Source organism: Tamandua tetradactyla, chromosome 2 (assembly GCF_023851605.1).
Source record: "Tamandua tetradactyla isolate mTamTet1 chromosome 2, mTamTet1.pri, whole genome shotgun sequence".
Classification (NCBI taxonomy): domain Eukaryota; kingdom Metazoa; phylum Chordata; class Mammalia; order Pilosa; family Myrmecophagidae; genus Tamandua; species Tamandua tetradactyla.
In genome coordinates this window covers 198,679,154-198,696,677 of record NC_135328.1, presented here as the reverse complement: position 1 = coordinate 198,696,677, position 17,524 = coordinate 198,679,154, and the positions used below count along the sequence as shown (strand labels likewise).

The 17,524-nt window shown below is 59.6% G+C and overlaps 1 protein-coding gene across 5 annotated transcripts in view; it reads right to left on the bottom strand.

Moving 5' to 3' along the window:
• The window catches only part of AHDC1 (AT-hook DNA binding motif containing 1), a 62,953-nt gene extending 46,653 nt beyond the window's left edge, over positions 1–16,300 (bottom strand). For 2 of the 5 annotated variants that reach the window (XM_077150655.1, XM_077150653.1), the window contains exons 1-2: positions 15,841–16,291; positions 15,506–15,600 (exon numbers count right to left, since the gene is read on the bottom strand). The gene's annotated coding sequence lies outside the window, so the exon portion shown is untranslated. Of the gene's footprint in view, positions 1–15,505; positions 15,604–15,840 lie in introns of all 5 variants that reach the window. The other 3 variants (XM_077150657.1, XM_077150658.1, XM_077150654.1) reach the window with 3 other exon arrangements.
• Positions 16,301–17,524: the final 1,224 nt, after the last annotated feature.

The following is a 17,524-nucleotide window of genomic DNA, read 5'->3' as shown; positions in this document are numbered from 1 at the left end:
TCCCAAGCTCTGCACATGTTCCTTCTGCTTGCATGGCCCCTGACCCATTTTTCCTCTTGTGAACTCCTACGCATCCCTCAATATCCAAGATCAAGGGTTACCTTACGATCTAGTTAGAAGAGACAGACAACAAACAAACAGGGTTGTTGCAAAACTGAGAACTCTGTGAGGGAAAGGCCCATGTCTATCATGGTCACCACAGGAGCCCCGGTGTGTACTCATCATTGAGGTTCAATCAATATTTGCTGAATGAATAGTGAATGCTCCATATACAACTGTTGTCTATAAACAGAGAAACAACAAAATAATACAAGGTTCAGTGGTAGAATGCTTGCCTGCCATGCAGGAGACCTGGGTTCGATTCCCAGCCCATGCGCAAAAAAGAGAAAAAAAAGAAAGAAAGAATATAAGGCCGCAGTATGCAGGGCTGGGGTAGAGGGAAAAGACCAAGGCCAAGAGGCCAAGGAGGCGGTGGAGACAGTGGCAGATCCTGGCAGGGGCTGCTCTGCAGCAGAGCTGACTCTTGGCAGAGTGAGTGTTTGTGAGAGACAGAGGAAGGAAAGTGATGGTGTGAGGGAGGCTCTGAAAGTGTGTGTGTGTGTGCATGCGGATGCGCGTGAGGAGGTGAGGACTTCTGTGAGGGAGTGTGTGTGTGTGCATGTGTGTGTGTTATAGTCGGGGGGGTCTGGATGAGAGAGGGCGGTGGGTGTGTGTTAATGTGCAGGTGAGAAGGGCGTGTGCCTTAAGTGTGTGCATGTGACGGAGGTTGTACATGCAGCTGGCGAGGGGGGGAGGAGTGATTGAGAAAGACAAGCAAGAGGAGGGGGGCACAGGAGGCATGAGGGGCTGTGAGTGAGAGACTGTGAGTGTGTGGGCGTGTGCGGGGTGTCGTGAGCATGTGAGGGGGGGAGATGGTGTGCCTGTGAGTGTGTCCAATGGGGAAGGAAAGGTAGCAGATGTCGGGGCTCTGCCGAGGGTGTGGTGGCCCCGGCCCCGGCCACAGGCTGGATGCCAGAGGTGGGGGCTGGCCCCAGGCCCGGGGGGGGGGGTCAGACAAGAGTAGAAGATTCCTCAGAGTCCTCCCTGGCGCCACAGGCACCAAATTACCATGTCCCCAGGCAAGGAGGTCGAGAAGGAGGCCCAGATGTGCGTGCGCCTCTACATCTGTCCACAGCAAAACCTCCGGGCATTTATTTGTCTTTGTCTGTGTCCGGGTGTGCATGCCTGTGCTTGTGTTAGCGCTGCTGGCTGTGTGTCTGCGCCTGTCTTTGTCTCTGTGTGTACCTGAGCCTTTGTCTCGGTGTGTGTGCCTGTTGGTCTCCGCCTGTCCTCATGACTGTGTCTGGTTTTGCGGGTGTCTAAGTGTACCTGTGTCTCTGGATGGCCGTGTGTCCTGGACCCTGTATGTGTCTAAGCAGTGGGTACAAGCACCTCTCAGCCTGCCCGTGGGTCCACGTGGCCTCTGGGTGAGCAAGGAACTGTTACACTTTTGAGGCTGTGACTCTAAATCTTGGTGTATCTAAGTGCGGGTGTGTGTCTGTGTCTCCGGATGTGATGCTATGCTGTGGATTGGGGTATGGGAGTACTTGTCTGTGTCTGTGCAATGTGTGTTTGTGAGACCAAGGATATGTGTGTCAGTGTGTGTGTGTGAGGGTGTGAGGGGTCTGTCACAGACTGGTGAGCAAGTTAATCTCAGAGTCCGTGACACATGGAATAAAATCACGCTCCCATAATGGGATCATTCGTCTTCCTGTCCAAGGAGAGAACCAACTCTTCACCCTCCGCCCTAGGGGAGCCAGAGAGGCCAAGGCCAGGCACCGGCCCCCCACCGGGGCTCCCTTCTGGCCTCAGCAAACCCCGCACCCCCTCCTCTGCCTCCCTAGGCCCATTCTGCCTCCAGAGGGCCCTGGTACCCACCGGCAGCTGGGCCGGGCTCCAGGACACGTGACTGAGCCTTGGAGGCCTGTCCTGGGCCCCCCAGCCCCACCCACTGCCGAGGAGGGCCCTGCCCTGAGATGAGAGGTGGGGGGGGGGGTGCAGGAAGGAATCTTTGGGCCCTTCCTCCACCCGGAGGGGAGGGATGAGTTGCAGGCCCTGCCGGGATTTTCCATCTCTCAGCAACAAGATTCCTGGTGAGCAGGCTGCGGGGTTTGGCAGGGCGCCTGCTGGAGACCCGCCCTCACCCGCCAGGACGCCCAGGTCCCTGGGGCCAGGCAGCAACGGGTTCCCTGGGGAGCTGGGAGGGCCCCAGAACTCCAGACTACTGCTGCCTCGGCCTGTGGGAAAGCCAGACCCTTCCAGACCCCTGCCCCCCAACCAAAGAGGGCTCCCCGGCCTCCCCCCTCCCAGGCAAACCACCACCCTTCCTCTGGCCTCCCCCAAGCCTCAGCTCTTGCTTCAAAAATCCTTCCCAGGCCGGCCACCCAGCACCAACCACTCTGGCCTGAACCTCAGCACACAGCCAGCCCAGGTGCTAGACCTTCCCTCCGAGTCTGAGGGCTTCCAAGGGTAGGGCTGGGATTCTCCTCCTCAGACCAGGGGCTTCTGAGGACAAGGCCGTATGTCCTGCATCTGCTAAATCCCTCTTGGTGCTAAATCCCTCTTGGCCTTAGCTCTCCTCCCTGAGTTGAGAACCACCAGCAGAGGATTTCAAATCCTAAATTGAGGAAACTGAGGCAGGAAAGCCCTCTGCTCTACCTACCATTATGAATCAGAGGCAAAATCCAGTAGTCTGGACATACTGTTTTAATCTCCTCCAAAGCAGTGGCTGTAACTCTTTCTTCCCCATGGGCGGTGGTGGTGGGTGGGGGATGAGTTGAAGGGAGAGGGGAATGGGCAGGTGCAGCCCTTCAACTCCCAGCACCTTGAATGAGCAGCTGGAGAGCAGGTTTGGTAAGAAATTAAGGTCGAGGAAAAGGAGAAGTGAGATGCTCAAAGATTTATGAACCTAATTCTTCTCCCTTAAATTCACCTCCAAGCCCCCCAGCTCCAGCCTGGCCCCTTCAGGGCCATTCCGTGGCCCCAGGCCAATGTCAAAGCCCTGGCCCATCCATCAGCTGTTGCCAGGGAGTTTCCACCCCAGTGGGTTTCAAAGGGAGGGGGCTCAACTGACACTCGAAGCTCAGATTGATGGGGAGGGGGCATGGCCCTAAAGAGGGAGCCAAAGGCCCCCAGCATCCTCCCCAGAGCTGGGAGCTCACAGCCACAGGGAAGAAACGAGGCTAGTGGGTGGGACCCAGAAGGAGGTAGCCTCCCTGCCCTGGCACCACACTCAGCCCCGCCCTTTCAGCAGGCCAGGAGACCTGGGATCCCATGGGGCACCAGAGCGTACAGGGTGTGTGACCTTGAGCGGCTGCTGCTCCCCTTTGGGCCTCAGCCTCTCCACTGCACAATGCAGGGAGTGGCTCAGGTATCCCAGATGTCTCCCCCTTCAGCTCAGCCCCCTCAGCAGGAAGCTCTGTCCCTTCTCTAGGATGAGTCGCGGGAGCCACCCAGAGCAGGCCCTGGAACCTCCACAAGCGGGAGCCGAGGAGTCTATGGTGATTACCTTCCACCATGCATCCATTTTGCAGAAGAGTGAAACTGAGGCCCAGAGAGAGGGTCTGGAGTTGCATGAGGACCAAGTTCTCCTGGTGGAGTGGTTAAGAACATAGGCGCTGGGGACAGAAAGACGTGGATCAAAATCCCAGCTGCACCAACTTGTCCTCTAGTCCCCTGCCCTCTCTCAGCCTCTCATTCCTCATCTGTAAAGTGGGCTAACAGTACCTCCCTTGCAGGTCTGTTGAGTGGAAATGAGAAAACATATGCAGAGGGCTTGGCACAGAGCCCGAGACACAGTAAGCGCTGACACACAGGTAGCTTCATGTCTGTGGTTAGTATTAACATAAACCCAAGTGGCTAGCAGGAAAGGGGACAAGGCATCCAGGCCGGTCTCATCCTCAGCCAGGTCAGGACCCCCAGGACCTCAGCCCAGGAGGGCCAGCCAGATTCCTCAGAGTCCCCCCAGCTGTCTCCACCAGTCGTTAGAGGCTTCTCATTAATGAGCCTGGGCACCTGCCCCTCCAAACTAATAAGGCTCATTAGTATCTTAGCCCCAAGCTCTGAGCCCAGAGTCGATGCGTGTGCATGCACAGGAGGGTGAAGGTGGGGGGTGGGGTGGGGGCTGCAACAGGCCACCAGCCAGGAGACAGCATCCCTGCCAACCACACCCCCTGCCTGTCATCCACAGGGCCCGTCACCACCCAGCTTGTCACCTGCCTGCCTCGTACCCGCGCCACCTGTCACCCACCCAGCTCGTCACCCACCCAGCCCATCACCTGCACCACCTGTCACCCACCCGGCCTGTCACTGGGGCCGCCTGACAGGCATCTGAGTGGGGATAAGCGATAGGAGGGAGGAGACCACAGGGGTGTGGAGCTGGGGGCCCCAGAGACCCTGTGGGACCCCCACTTCAGCTCGGCATCCTGCGGCATCGCCATGGCAACCTCTCAGCCGCAACCACTTTCCCAAACATCCTCCCCCCAACCCCCCAGGCCTTGCTCTTAGCTGAGCTGAAGCTGAGACGAGCCTGAGTGACAGCAGAATGGGGCAGGAAGGAGGGGTTCACCGGCTGGCCGGCCTCTCTGGACTTGGTTACCCCATCTGCAAAATGGAGGGGCTGGAATGGGCGAGGCCCCCTGTAAAGCAAGTCATCCCGCCCCAGCCTGGATTGGCCGAGCCAGCTACCAATTAACCTATGAGGGTTAAGGGGTGGGACAAAAGGACAGGGGTTTCTGGGTTCTTCCACAGCCCTTTGCCTCCTGCTTGGCCCAGAGAGGCTGGGCCTCTAGTCCAAGCCCACACAGCAGAAGGAGAAGAAAAAGATGGAAGGGAGAGGGACTCTGCAGCAGGACTGCCAGCTGGAGACAGCACACTGGGTGACCCAAGGTGACCGGGGAATGAGTTGGCCCCCACCTTGGAACTGCATTATTTATAAAACCCAGGACTCAGAGCAGAGCAACAGCTGTAGGGCTGCCCCTCCAGAGGGCAGAAGCCACGATGGAATGGAGAAGATGTGCCTCCTCGGGGAAGGCCTCTGGGGTCCCTGGCTCCGTCCAGGGCTGGCTGAGGCAGGGGCTGAGGTGGCAAAGGGGCAGCAGCTCCCTCGCTCCCTGCCCCCTCTCTTCTCCTCTCCTCCAGGCAGGCAGCTATAGGATTACTTCTGCATGACTGCCCGCTCCACGGGGTTCCAGAGACCCTCCTGCCTGCAGCAATCTTTAAAATTCCTCCAGCCCAACCTCGCTCCCTTTCTCCCACAGTGAATGCTCTAGAGTCTACCGCAGTGTGTCCGCTGCCACCGCTGCCGCACCACTAGCACGTACCCCAAATGGGCTGGGGCCCAGGTCCCTGGCACCTGTGGGTAAAGACAGACCCGTCCTTGGATGTAGCCCAGTATCCTTCAGAACCCCTGGATACCCAGGCCCCCCGATCCATCCTCTCTGGACCCTGGTGCTGGTCTAACTCCACAGACCTTGGCTAAAGCCGGGGTCAGATGTGCCATTTGTCCGAAGGCAGATGGGCACATACATGGGAATAAACCTACCTGGTGGGTCTTGGCATCCGTGCCCGGGGCCTCTGCTGCCAGAACCTGGCTGCCCCCACCTCTGCCCTGACCCCCACCCCATCCCGCACCATCAATCCCTGCTTCCCTTCTGGGATGGGCAGACAGCTGGGCCAGGCCAGCACCTGGGGCTCCCCAAGTTACAAAAGGCAGGCGGGAGATTAATCCACTGAATTTTTTAAGGTGCTAATGGAGCCTGCATCCCAGGACGTGCTGGACTGGGATGGAGGCGATGCTGTGGGGACCACTTGCCCAGGTCTTGAGGGTCAGGAGAAGCCCTCCATGACCCTTCCCCTGGCAAAAGGAGAGGTGCAAGGGACCCCTGGGAGAGAGATGGGGTTCGGGGCCTGTGAGTGATACTCAGTGACTCCCCGCATCCCCCCACAATTCCCCCAGTCCTAGTGCAGGCAGAAGCAGCTCAGTCTCTAAATCACTCCCCTCATGCTGCCCTCTGAGGCGGATTCTGTGCATCTGTAATTAGGGGGTGGAACAGATGGCGGAGATTCCGTTTAAAATCATGCATCTAGTAAAGTAACCTTCACTGTCGGAACTGACTCCCTGGGAGACCAACCCGCAGCCAGATTGGGGGGGGGGGGGGGGTGTGCATCTCAAACCAGCACCTTCCCCATCCTTCTCCCTGAAGCCCCAGGCCCAATGACCCTCTCAAGTGAGCCAAGGAGTGGGCTAAGGCCCCCTACCTACCCCTCAGCACAGATGCCAGAGCCAGGGCAGAGCTGTGAGCTCACCGTTCTTGGCTGCAGACTGCAGGGGTGACAGGGTACAGAGGGGAATCTGCCTTGCTCCCAAAGAGACCCAGAACCTCAGGTCCAGCCCCAGATGCCCAGAGCACAGGGTCTTGGGTGGGGCAACTTTGAACCAGATGTACAGCTTCACTGTCCAGGAATGAAAGGCCTGAGGCAGTGAGGGGGGTGGAGACGCCTGGGAAGGCGACAGAGCCTCTTGGAAGAGGGGTGGGGAGGGTGGGGGGAGAACTGAGAGAGCTCACAGGAACGAGCGTGTGGAAGGCTGAGGCTATGGGGCGGGTGTCTGGAGGAGGGGACTGAAGGGAAGAGCTGGATGGAGAATGCCATGGAGGGGGGTACAGGAACGTGGTGGGGGGGGGCTACAGAAGAACGGAGCTGGGCATGTGAAGGGGTGGCGGGGGGTCCCGGGGGGGTGCATGTGTTCATGCATGAGTGCGGTGTCTGTGTCTGGAGAAGTCTGGAGCTACCCCTGGGGTCCCCAGATGGCTGAGGAAAGTCTTGGAAGTCGTGCTGGAGACTATGTTGGGAGAGGGCTTGGGAACTCTGGAGGACTGCCTGTCTGAGGCGGTGCTGGGATCTGACCAACGGGAGAGAGAGAGAATGTGTGTGCTTAAGAGGATGGCAGATACTGCCAGAGACATTATCTGTTTGGAGACACACTAGACCTGAACCCATGCCTGTGCGTTTGAGGTAAAATGTTGTGGCTACAGGGCGTGTTTGTGTTTGAAAGGGCGCTGAAGCCGTGTGTGTGTGGGGGGGGGGAGGCAGTTGTGTGTCTGGGAAGGTGTGAGGGAGCAGTGCTGGCGTGTTTGGAGAGGTGCTGGGCTGGAGCTGGGGGAGACGCTGGGCCGCAGGGAGCATGTGTGTGTGTCTGGGGAGGTGCTGGGGGCTCCCCGTGCCTGAGTATGTGAGAGAGTATTACTGCCATAGCTGCGTCCCAGATGTACCCCGGGAGAAGCTGGGGTTGTGGTGGGAATCGACACATCTGAGGATGTGCCAGTTCTGTGTGTGTGTGTGTGTGCATGTGTTGGGGTGTTGGGGGATGTGGTGGGGGGCATAAAGTACTGGGTTTGGGTAAAGTATGAGGCCTATAACCGATGTGTTTGGAAAGCTATTGGTGCTGCATGATGTGCTGGGGGAAGAGTTGGGACTTCAAGTGCTTCTGGAAAGGTTATTGAGGCTTCAATAGCTGTACACCTGCAAGGGTCTGGGGGAGGCGTTGGGGCTAAAGAAGGGCTGTGGATTTGAGAGTCTAGGAGGAGCTGAGCACGTGTGTGGGGGTGAGGTGGGGGGTATGCCTTTGGGGAGGTATTTAGAGGCCTTAAGTCCCTCTGTACTGGGGAAGGCCAGAGTGAGCCCCTGCTGGTAGAGACATGCTGGGGGCTGGCACATTTACGTGTGGGAAGGGAGTAGAGCTGGGACTGGGTTCTTGGAGTTTGGGGAAATGTTGCAGCTACATGGAGAGGCATGTGGGGTATGATTGGGGTGTGTGGGGCTGTGTGGAGAGGGGAAGTGGGATCTAGGGAGGTGGGGAGGTGGAACAGGTATGTATCTGGGGAGGTGCTGAGGCTCTATGGGTAAGGTGGTTGTGTTTGTGGAGGTGTTGGGGCTGAGTGTTTATGCATGGAGGAGTTGTATGTTTAGGGAGATACTGGAGCTATGAGGGTGTCCGTGGGGAGGTTATATATGTAGGGAGGTGCTGGAGGCTGTAATTGGGTTCCCTATGCCAGAGAAGTGTGGCAGTGCAGGGTGGGAGTGGCTGCCTCTTCAGGGAGATGAAGGGCAGTGCCCTGGCCTTTGCTCAAGGGCCCACCTGGGGACTGTCCGCTGGGATGCCTCTGATGTGGGGTGCCTGCCCCCGCCTCTGGCCCTGTGAAGGGGCGGTGAGACAGCCAGTCCATCTGTCTGAGCTGGAGCCCAGGCCCGAGGAGCAGAGCCGCCTCCTCGCTCCCTGGGGGACAGCAGTGGATCCCAGCCCACCCATCTGCCTTCAGATGGTCGAGGCAGGAGCCTCAGCAAAGCTGCCTGGAGGGGCTCACTGTGTTTGAAGAGGCAAGGCTGGGAGAGGGGCGCTGCAAGGCAAACAGTTCTCATAGAGACTCCTCTGAAAACCACTGACGCCAGGGGAGGAAGCAGGAAGACAGGATGGGTTTGTCTGTCCTTGTGCATCTGTGTGGGTCAGTGCCCAACTGCGAGTCCTGCAGTCCCTGCCCACGTGTTTGTTCAAGCAGCCTCCTGTTCAAGCAGCACCCTGGCCTTGGAAAACACACCTCCAACCCAGGCACCAAGCTCGCAGCCTCACACATGCAGCTACACCTTCAGATAGGCACACGCCCCCTCCACTCAACCACAAGCCCCATACACCCTCACACACATACACCACCATCCCATACACACACAGCTTCACACATATACATCCCATGACACACGCTCCTACCATACACCCCCCACACACTGCAAAACCCATGCACAGTCACACACGCCCACCTTATATGCACACCTGTCACATACACACGCATCTACAGGTATACACCCAACAAATGGCCACCACACATGCCATTTCATACATCCCCACACTCCACACGTTTAGGTCTCCCTGTCATCCCCATACCCCATTCCACACGAGGCCCAGTCTCTCACACACCATAGACACTCAGCTTCCTTCTACCAGTACACGCTCACACACACACAACCCCTCACCAACTCTTTCACACCACCCAACATCTCTCTGTCCAGCCCAGGCCAGGAAGTTTCCCACCTGCTGAGGGCCTCCTGCCTCCCCACCCTGAGAGCGGGGCCAGAAGGAGGGGGGTACAGCAGCCTGCCCACCCCCTACCCCAGACACCACGGCTCCCTGGGTAGCCTGTTCTTTGCCCCCAGAGAGAGCGAGTCCTGTCTCTGCCCTGGTGTGACTACCAACGTCTGTGTGAGTAAGGAAGCCGAGGTACGCGCTCACCACTTGTGTTTGTGAGATGCAGGGTGTGTGTGAGGATGGAGATGTGCATGTCAGTAAGGTGTGTGTATGTGTGTGTGTGTGTGTGTGTGTACAGCATCGGTCGATGGGTGTGAGAAGGGAGAGAACATCTACCCAAGGAGCCATATACCTGCTGAGTGTGACGGGAAATCTTCTGAGAGAGGAGATATGGCTGTTGCACACAGGGGTCAGGGCGAGCAGCTCTCAGCAATTCCCTCCCCCTCCCCCCAGAAAAAGAAGAACAGGCAGGAGGGGTCTCTGGGACACTTCCCTCTCTCTCTCTCCCTGACCTCTTTAGCAGCTGGAAACTGAGCTGGGGGTGGAAGGAATGGAGACTTGGCTGGCCTGGGGGTTTGGGGAGGGAAGTGGGAGAAAACACCTTCCAGATTCTCATCAAATCCCTGTTTGTGGTTTGCAGCCTCAAGTCTTTTCTCTCTCTGTCTGGGTTTCCCCTTTTCTTTCTTTCTCCCTGTCTCTCAGTTTCTACCCCGTATCTCTCGGTCACCCGGTCTCTTTCCTTAGACTTCCCTGTCTCCAAGTCTGTCTCTCTCCAAGCCCTTTCATTTTCTGACTCCTCCACTCTTTACCAGCACCTCTGTCTGTCCATCCCTCCCTGTCCCAGTCCATCTGTCCGTCTCTATCCGCCTGTGAGTGGGTGTCTCTGTCCATCTGTTCCACCACCCATCTGGCTGTCTGTGTTCGTCCTTCTAAGGGTACGATACCCACTCACTCCCCAAGGCCCCCACCCCCACCCCCAGGTCAGCAAAGCCCTCTTCTGGCTGAGGGGATGGGAAAGGGGGTGCAGAACTGCAGCTTCTGGAAGCTTCAGTAGCAGCTGGGCTGAGCTGGGAGTTCGGGGCCAGCCAGCTGCAGAAGCCGCCCCTCCCCTGGGCGCCAAGGCCAAGGACCCCAGAGCAGAAAGAGGAGAGAAAGCAGGGCCTCGCTGCAGCTGAGTTTGTGCACGGGGGTGGGGGTGGGGGCATAGTTCCCTTTACCGCTCCCCCCAAGGCCAGGCCCTGCAGGAGGGGTCTTCAGGGCTCACCTTCCTCATCCCAGAACCAGGAGGAAGGGGCCAGGGGGGGGGGGGTGGGGAGGCCAGGCCTTGAGGGAAGGAGGGGCTGGAGACACAGCTTCCTGTCAGCTGGGCCTGGGGTGGGGGGGTGCCTTCCCTCTCCCTTCCAGGCAATCCCAGGGGATCCCTCCTGCTCTGGTCCCAGTTCCAGGCCTGAGGGGTGACACAGGAAGTTCCTGCCAGCTTCCACAGGGGCCTTTTCCACCTCCCGCTGCCCCAGAGCCTAGCAGGGATCCCACCAGTGCCACCTCCCAACAGTGGAGACTGACTGTGGGCATGTGGCCATCCTGAGAGACCCAGGCAGCCCAGCTCCCATCCCCGGACGCACGCAGTGAATCCCAGCACTCACCATGACCCCACTGTCGTGACATGCAACTCAAGAGAGTCCAATGGGGAGCCCTCCCCCACAGACCGGGACCCCGCCTCGCCTCGCACCGGTGGCAGATTCCAACAGTAACAGCCCCCCCTGCCCCCCAAAGAGAGGCAGCAGCTTGAAGCCACCCGTCTCTCAACCCCCTCTCTCAACCCCCTCGCGGGCCATTCTGTCCCCTCCTCCCTCTCTGAGCATAGCTCACAATCCAAATCCCACAATGGATGGAGAAACTGAGGTGCAAGAGGAAGGGATGGGAGGACATAGTCATCCCTCCTGACACCCTGGAGTGGGATCATAAACAAGGAATGGGGAAAGAAAGGGGCGCTGCGGGGCAGAACCTGGCTTCTTCCTGACCTGCCATGAGCAAAGTCCACAGTGGCTGCACCCTCTGCACAGTACTACCTGGGCCACGGCCAGGGGCTGGCTCCCTCCCTCTCCAGTTCTCCTTGCCCCTGGCTGGGCCCCCACCCTCTTCCCCCCCTTCTGAGCAGCCCTCCCTGCCCTCTCCCTCCGGCTCTGGCTCTCTCATCCTCAGCTCTTGGAAGCCTGACTCACTGTTTCCCCTCCTCTCTCCCCTCCCTCCCTCTCTTTCCCCCCTCCCTCTCTCTCGGCAGCAGTGCCTCCCCTTCCCCTGGGGGGCTCTGGCCACAAGGGTGCCAGTCTGCTACCCTCCCCAGGCCCCGGCCCCCCCTACCCGGCACCCAGGAGGCCCCCTGCAGCTGTTCCATTTCTCTAACTACAGGGAGGTGGAGCGCAGAGAGCGTAGTCCCCAGGCCTGGCCCTGCTAAGTGTCTCTGTGACCCCCCTCCCCCCCCAAGCAAGGTGCTCCCCCTCTAGACTGAGTTTCCTCTTTGGTCAAAGTTGGGGGCAATCCAACCGGAGGATGCCCCTGGTGTCTCCGGCAACCCGAATGTCCCCCACTTTTCTAACCCAGCTGCCTCCTGGTGCAACCTGTGGGGCGCTGTGGCTGCCTCAGGCTCCACTCCCAGGTCCCAAAAAGAATTCAGCTCTGTCCCCAGCCAGTCGGAGTAGGCAGAGGCGAGACACTCCCTCCCGGGCAGGAGCAGAAGTCAAATGACCACTGGAATGGCCCTGTCTCCTTCTTCTCCCTCCTTCTGCAGGAGTCTTTCCCTCTCTGTCTCCCCACCTGTCCTCCTCCCTCTTCCCGGAGACATCTGCTTGTCTTTTCTCCAAAAACTACCCCAGCACTTGATCTTCGGTGAAAGGCCCTCAGTGCCCGCTCATTTCTGGTCACAGGGGTGAGGGGTGGTACAGGCCTGGGCATTCCTGGTCCCTGGGACCCCACCTATATATAGGCTTGTCACCCTGGTTCTCCTCCTAGCTTGTTTCTCTCTCACCCCTCTCATCAGAGATGGCCTCTGTCTCCATCTTCCCGGCTCTCCACCTCTCATGTGGCTGTCTGGGTCTCTCTCCTCCCCACCCCCACCCCCTGCTCTCTCCCTGGGGGGGCCCATCTGCTGGCATTAGCAACAATGTTGCCCTTACATCCCTCAGCTCCACCCCATCATGGCTTCCAGCTCTCCCCTCTGTCCCAAGAGGCCCAGGGAACCCAGAGACAGAACTGGGCTCCATCCCATAATAGTGAGTCTGCTTGACCTCGCCCAGCCAGACCAGAAGGGCCTGGGCATCTGTTATGCAGGCATGGCATCTCCTTGGTCTTGGGTGGCTGGCATGAGACACACAGCTCTGTTTGCACGCATGCACGCGCACACGCACACGCGCACACACACACACAAACACAGATGAAGTTGACCTGAGGGAGTGGGGCAGAGGGGATTGGGTGCGGAATGGGAGAGTTCAGGTTTGCCTGGAGGAAGCCCCTGTCCAAAGGGGGAACAGAGGCACAGAGGAGAGAAACGGTTCAAAGGCAGTGCTCCAGGCTGACTGGAGAGTAAGCAATGTCCCTCTGGGACTCTTGCCAACCCAGACCAGCAACACCCCCCTCCCCAAAGTCTTCTGCCAGGACAGTCTGCCCCTCAAGCCTCCAGCACAGACACAATAATCAGGTAGAGACCCCATCCTTTAATTTCCTTTAGAATCCAAGACCAAGTACACCTCCAATTAGCTCTCAGCAGGGCCTTCCAGAATCCTCCCAGCCAAGATCGAAGCACGTGGGGGGTGGGGGTGGGGCTCCCCCCCAGCTCCCAAACCTCTTCACCAAAAGGTTCCATCAAGGGCTGGGGGCAATAAAAATAGTCCTGGGACCCTCACACACTAAAACCGCAAGGCTAAGCCACCCATCCACAACACCTGGAGGTGTTGGGGGCTCTCTGCCCCCACGACCCGGCTCCAGACCCCCCAGCCCAGCAACCATAATAAACAGCAAGCACTTTTTCTTTATGACACCAAATTTCTCCAAGCCAACAGCTCCTTCCATCACTACCTCAGCCATAGATCACATTAAAAACTCACAGAGGGCAACTTAAACACATCACATTTGTTTCTCTCTATATTATTTCAAAAGTAACAGCATTAAAAATGGATTTTATTACAGAAAATAAATATCAGCACGTGGGCTGGGAGCCCAGGCGGGGGGAAAGAGCCCACCAGGGAATGTCCCTTGAGGGCTTGGGCACAGCTTAGGCACCGACCAGGGAGGTGGCCGAGAGTCCAGACTAGACCCTGGGGTGTGTGTGTGTGGGGGGAGTACCCAGGGAGGGGCAATGTCTGACTACAAGGAAGAAAAGGGTCACTGGTTTGGACTCATGCCCACTGGTCCCCCAAAGCCCATCCCCTCCTGGGTCTTTGCATCCTCTGAAGGGTGGGAAACTCGGGTGAGAAGTTCACCAGTCCCTGGGGGTTACTCCAACTATTGACATAGCAGGATAAAAAAATAAATTTGACTTACTATCCAGTTTGATTTTCCATTACTATAAAAATAAATATACATCTGTTCAAAGGAGGGAGATGGCAAGAGGCATGTATATGCCACCTGGGGGGTTCCCCCTACAACAGCTCACCACCACAACCCAGCCTGGCACCTCCAAGCCAGGAGCCATGGGAGGGGTGGACGGACTGGTGATCTTTCACTCCCAGCCCAGCTCACCCAGCCGCAGACGCACGGGCCACATAGAACTGGAACAAGCCAACAATAGAAACACCCCAAATGCTCCTGGCAGGATTCTGCCCAGGCCTGGGCACATGCCCCCGCCCCGCCAGCAGCGGCAGCAGCAGCGGACAAAATGTGGCCACCCTGACCCGGAGGCAAAGCTTGTCCTCATACCCTGAGCTCTGCCCAGGGAGCTGGGGCCAAGTCCCGCCTGACACCAACTGGTCCGGCGGGAAACGCCTGCCCAGCCAGACGGGCACAGGCCCCCCAAAGGTCCCTCCTCGTGTTCAGGGACCCACGCTGGTGCAGCACTGCCCTGCCTCCCAGGGTGACGCCTGGGCTCGAATTCAGCTGGCCCTGCCAGTCAGGCACTGGTGCAGAACTGAGGGCACTAGGCTCAGCCCCTCCCAGCCCAGCCCCAGGGCCCCCAAGCTGGGCGGGAGGGGGACTCCCCACCCCTCCACATCTGGCCCTGGCCCCCAGGGTCTGCGGTAGAGAATTCCCGCCCCCGCTTCTCTCTCCCTCCTCCCTCTCGGTGCCCGCTGCCTGCCTCAGGGACAGCCCCAGCTCCCGCCTCCGGCCAGCAAGGCCCACATCCTTCCTCCCTCAGCTGACCCCTATGCCTGGCAGGAGGCTGGGGGGGGGTCAGGCTGCTGGGGCACCCCCCCAACTCCCATCAGACCTCATATCCAGCCCCCAAACTCTGGGTTGCTGTCCCTTTTCCTGTAGAACAGGAAACAAGGTTATTTCCTAGACTCAGAGCCAGCCCCCTGCCCCTCTGGCTCTGCCGGGGGACCCAGACCCAGCATGGGAAGGCGCCTTCAGCCAGAAAGCAGAGGGATTCAGCAATTTACCCCCAGCTCGGGCCCAGGGGGCTGACAGCTGTCACTCAGCACCCCACCCCCTGGGGAAGAGGGGACCGATTCAATCAGGGCCCCAGAGGAAACGCATTGATAGGCGATTATTTATTTATTTATGCAAAAGTGAGCCGACTTTGTTCGCCAGGTAACCGGGCACGCGGCCCAAACCCTCCGGCTTTGGCCGCCCCCAAAAGCCTCCTCCGCCCCACAACCCCTCCGGGTCATTAGGTCCCCGCCCCTCAACTCCCAAAGCACCAGCGGAACCTTGGGATTTAGGGATTGAAGGGGAGGGGCTCCTCTCTCCGCAGTCTCCCGTCTCTCCAACGCCGATCCTAAAATCCAGCCTTGTTCTCCGCTCCCACGGTCCCCCCTTCATCCCCCCCCATTCCCAGCAAGCTGGAGAGCAAATTGCAGTTTTAAATCCAAAGGCGGAGGGAGGGGGAAGGAGGAGGGGGCGCGCGGCAGCGCTGGGCGCGCACCTCGCCCCCGAGCCTGGGGAGCCGTGGGGCGGCCAGGAAACCCGAGAACCCCCCCTCCCAACCCCCCCTCCCCGTCCGCCTCCCCCTCCCCCTTCCCGGCGCTGCCTGCCAGGCTTCGAGCCGAGCCCAGCCGAGCCGCGGGCCCCGGCGGAAACAAAGACCGATCGCACCGCGGGCACCGCAGCCACCGGGTCCGGCTGACCCGACCGAGGGGCGCGGAGGGGGCGCGGGGTCCCCCCTGGTGCGCTGTACAAAAGAGCCCAACCGGCGGGTCCCCAGTGAGGGACTGGGGTTGGGGAAGAGGCGCCACTCACCGGAGTGCTGGGCTGCCGGCTCCGTGGGTCCGAGCCAGGCGGAGGGCTTTGGGGGGCGTCCGTCTTCCGGCGGCGGCAGCGACGCGGGCGCCCGGCTGCTGGGGAGAGGAGTCGTGGAGGAGCCCTGAGCCGCCCGCCGTCGCTGACAGCATGGCTCGCGCCTGGGTTCACATTCTCCGCCGCTAACTCCGCTGGACACGGCCCCCCGCTCCCGCGGCGCCCCCCCCCACCTCGATCACTCCTTCGCTCTCTCTGCGCCCCCCCTCGTTCCCCCCCACCGCGCACACACTCTCACAGCCCTGGACACCCCCGCCCCCACCTCCCCAATTGCAAACCTGGGAGGGAACGCGCCCCGCGTAGTCCTCCTGCTTCTCTGCTCCTCCTCCTCCGCCCTCCTCCCTCCCGCTCTCTCTGGCTGTCTGTCTGTCTCTCTCTGACTATCTCTATCTCTCGCTCTCTCTGCCTTTCTCTGCTCTCCGAGCTGGGTGGGAAAAGGAAATGAGGACAGAAAGCAGACGCTGGCTTTGGGTGGTGGTAGCTGGATTCCCTCTCTCCCTCCCTCCGCCTCCTCCCCTCCCTCCTCCTGCCTTCTGCTCTCTCGGCTGCGAGCGGGGCTGAGCGCAGCCTGGCGGGTGGCTCGCTCTGCCCGCCCGCCCGCCTGTCTGTCTGTCTGGTCTGCCTCGCTCGCTCCCTCCCTCCGTCTCTCGCCCTCGCCCTGCCTGCCTGCTTCTCTCCGTCTCCGCTGCCGCCGCCGCTGCCTCTGCGAGCTCGCCTTACCTTCACCGCTCACCATCCGGAACCCCAGGGGGGAGCGCGCGCACGGCACGCCGGGACTTGTAGTCCTCGCCCCGGCCGCGCGGCGCTCGGGGCGGGCGGGGCCTAGCGGGCAGCTCCGACGGCGCGGTCCGGAGCTGGCGGCGAACCCTAGCGCCCCGGCGCCTCCAGTGGGAGCGCGTTCGGGCTTACTGAGGGGCGCCGACCCTCCCCAAAGATTGGGAATGTTCTCCACGTCCCGTGTCTCCGCCGGGGTGCTCTGGCTGGAGCGGAGTTGCGGGTGGTGGCGAAGGGGCGGGGTCTGGGGACGGAATGGGACTCGAATAGAGAATAGGGGGCGCAACCAAAGGGGCTGCGGCTTTCTGAGGCACCGAAATTAAATTGGAGGAGAAGAAGAGAGAGGGAAGGACCGGCTCTCTGAATTTGGGGACGAGCTCCTTTTCTGAATAGGTTACCTATTGAGTAAAGCGCCAGGGCTTATGGCGGGAGGGCCGCTGAGGAAACCTCAAAGCCCCAGTCAGCTCCCCCTTTCCACCTAGTGACCACCCTCCGCCCCCGCCCCATTTCAAGCTCTGAGCTGCCGCTTTAGGCCCTCCAAAGCCTAGTTTTTCTAAAAGCCCAAGGGCGGGGAGTGCGCAAAAAACCTGATTCATCCACAGATAACCACCCCCCCACACTTCCCCCTGCCCCTGCCCCTGCCCCCACCTTGCAGAATTCGACTGAGCGTTTACAATGTATCTGGAAACAGGATTCAGATTCAACAGTTCGGAGCCCCTGCTGCGGCTGGGGGCTGGGCTCAGCACTTTCACCTACGTCTTCTTCAGGTCACATCTGTTATCCAGCCCCTGCCTCAGGGCCCCCCGCCTGGCCTACCCCGCCGATGGGAATGTGCACTGCTGCTGCTGAGGGCCTGGTTACCATGGGGAGGCGGCAGGACAGCCCGGGAAGGAGAATTGCCGCGGCTGCCATTTACTGGGCACCGCAGGGCTCTTGAGTCTTGCAACAACCGGCTGAAATGGTACTGTTATTATCATTTCCATTTTAGAGATGAGGGCATTAAGGAAGTGATGACAATTAGGAAAAGGTGGAACCCAGCTGATTCCAAAGCCCATGTGCTTGACTCCTGGGCTAAATACACGAGGCAGGGAGTTGTTACTCTCTGCCTGACCTTCTCTTCTGCGTCTGTGTGTCCTCTCTTGGCACTTCAATTCAACAAATGTTAACTGAGGTATGCAGGGCTTGCAG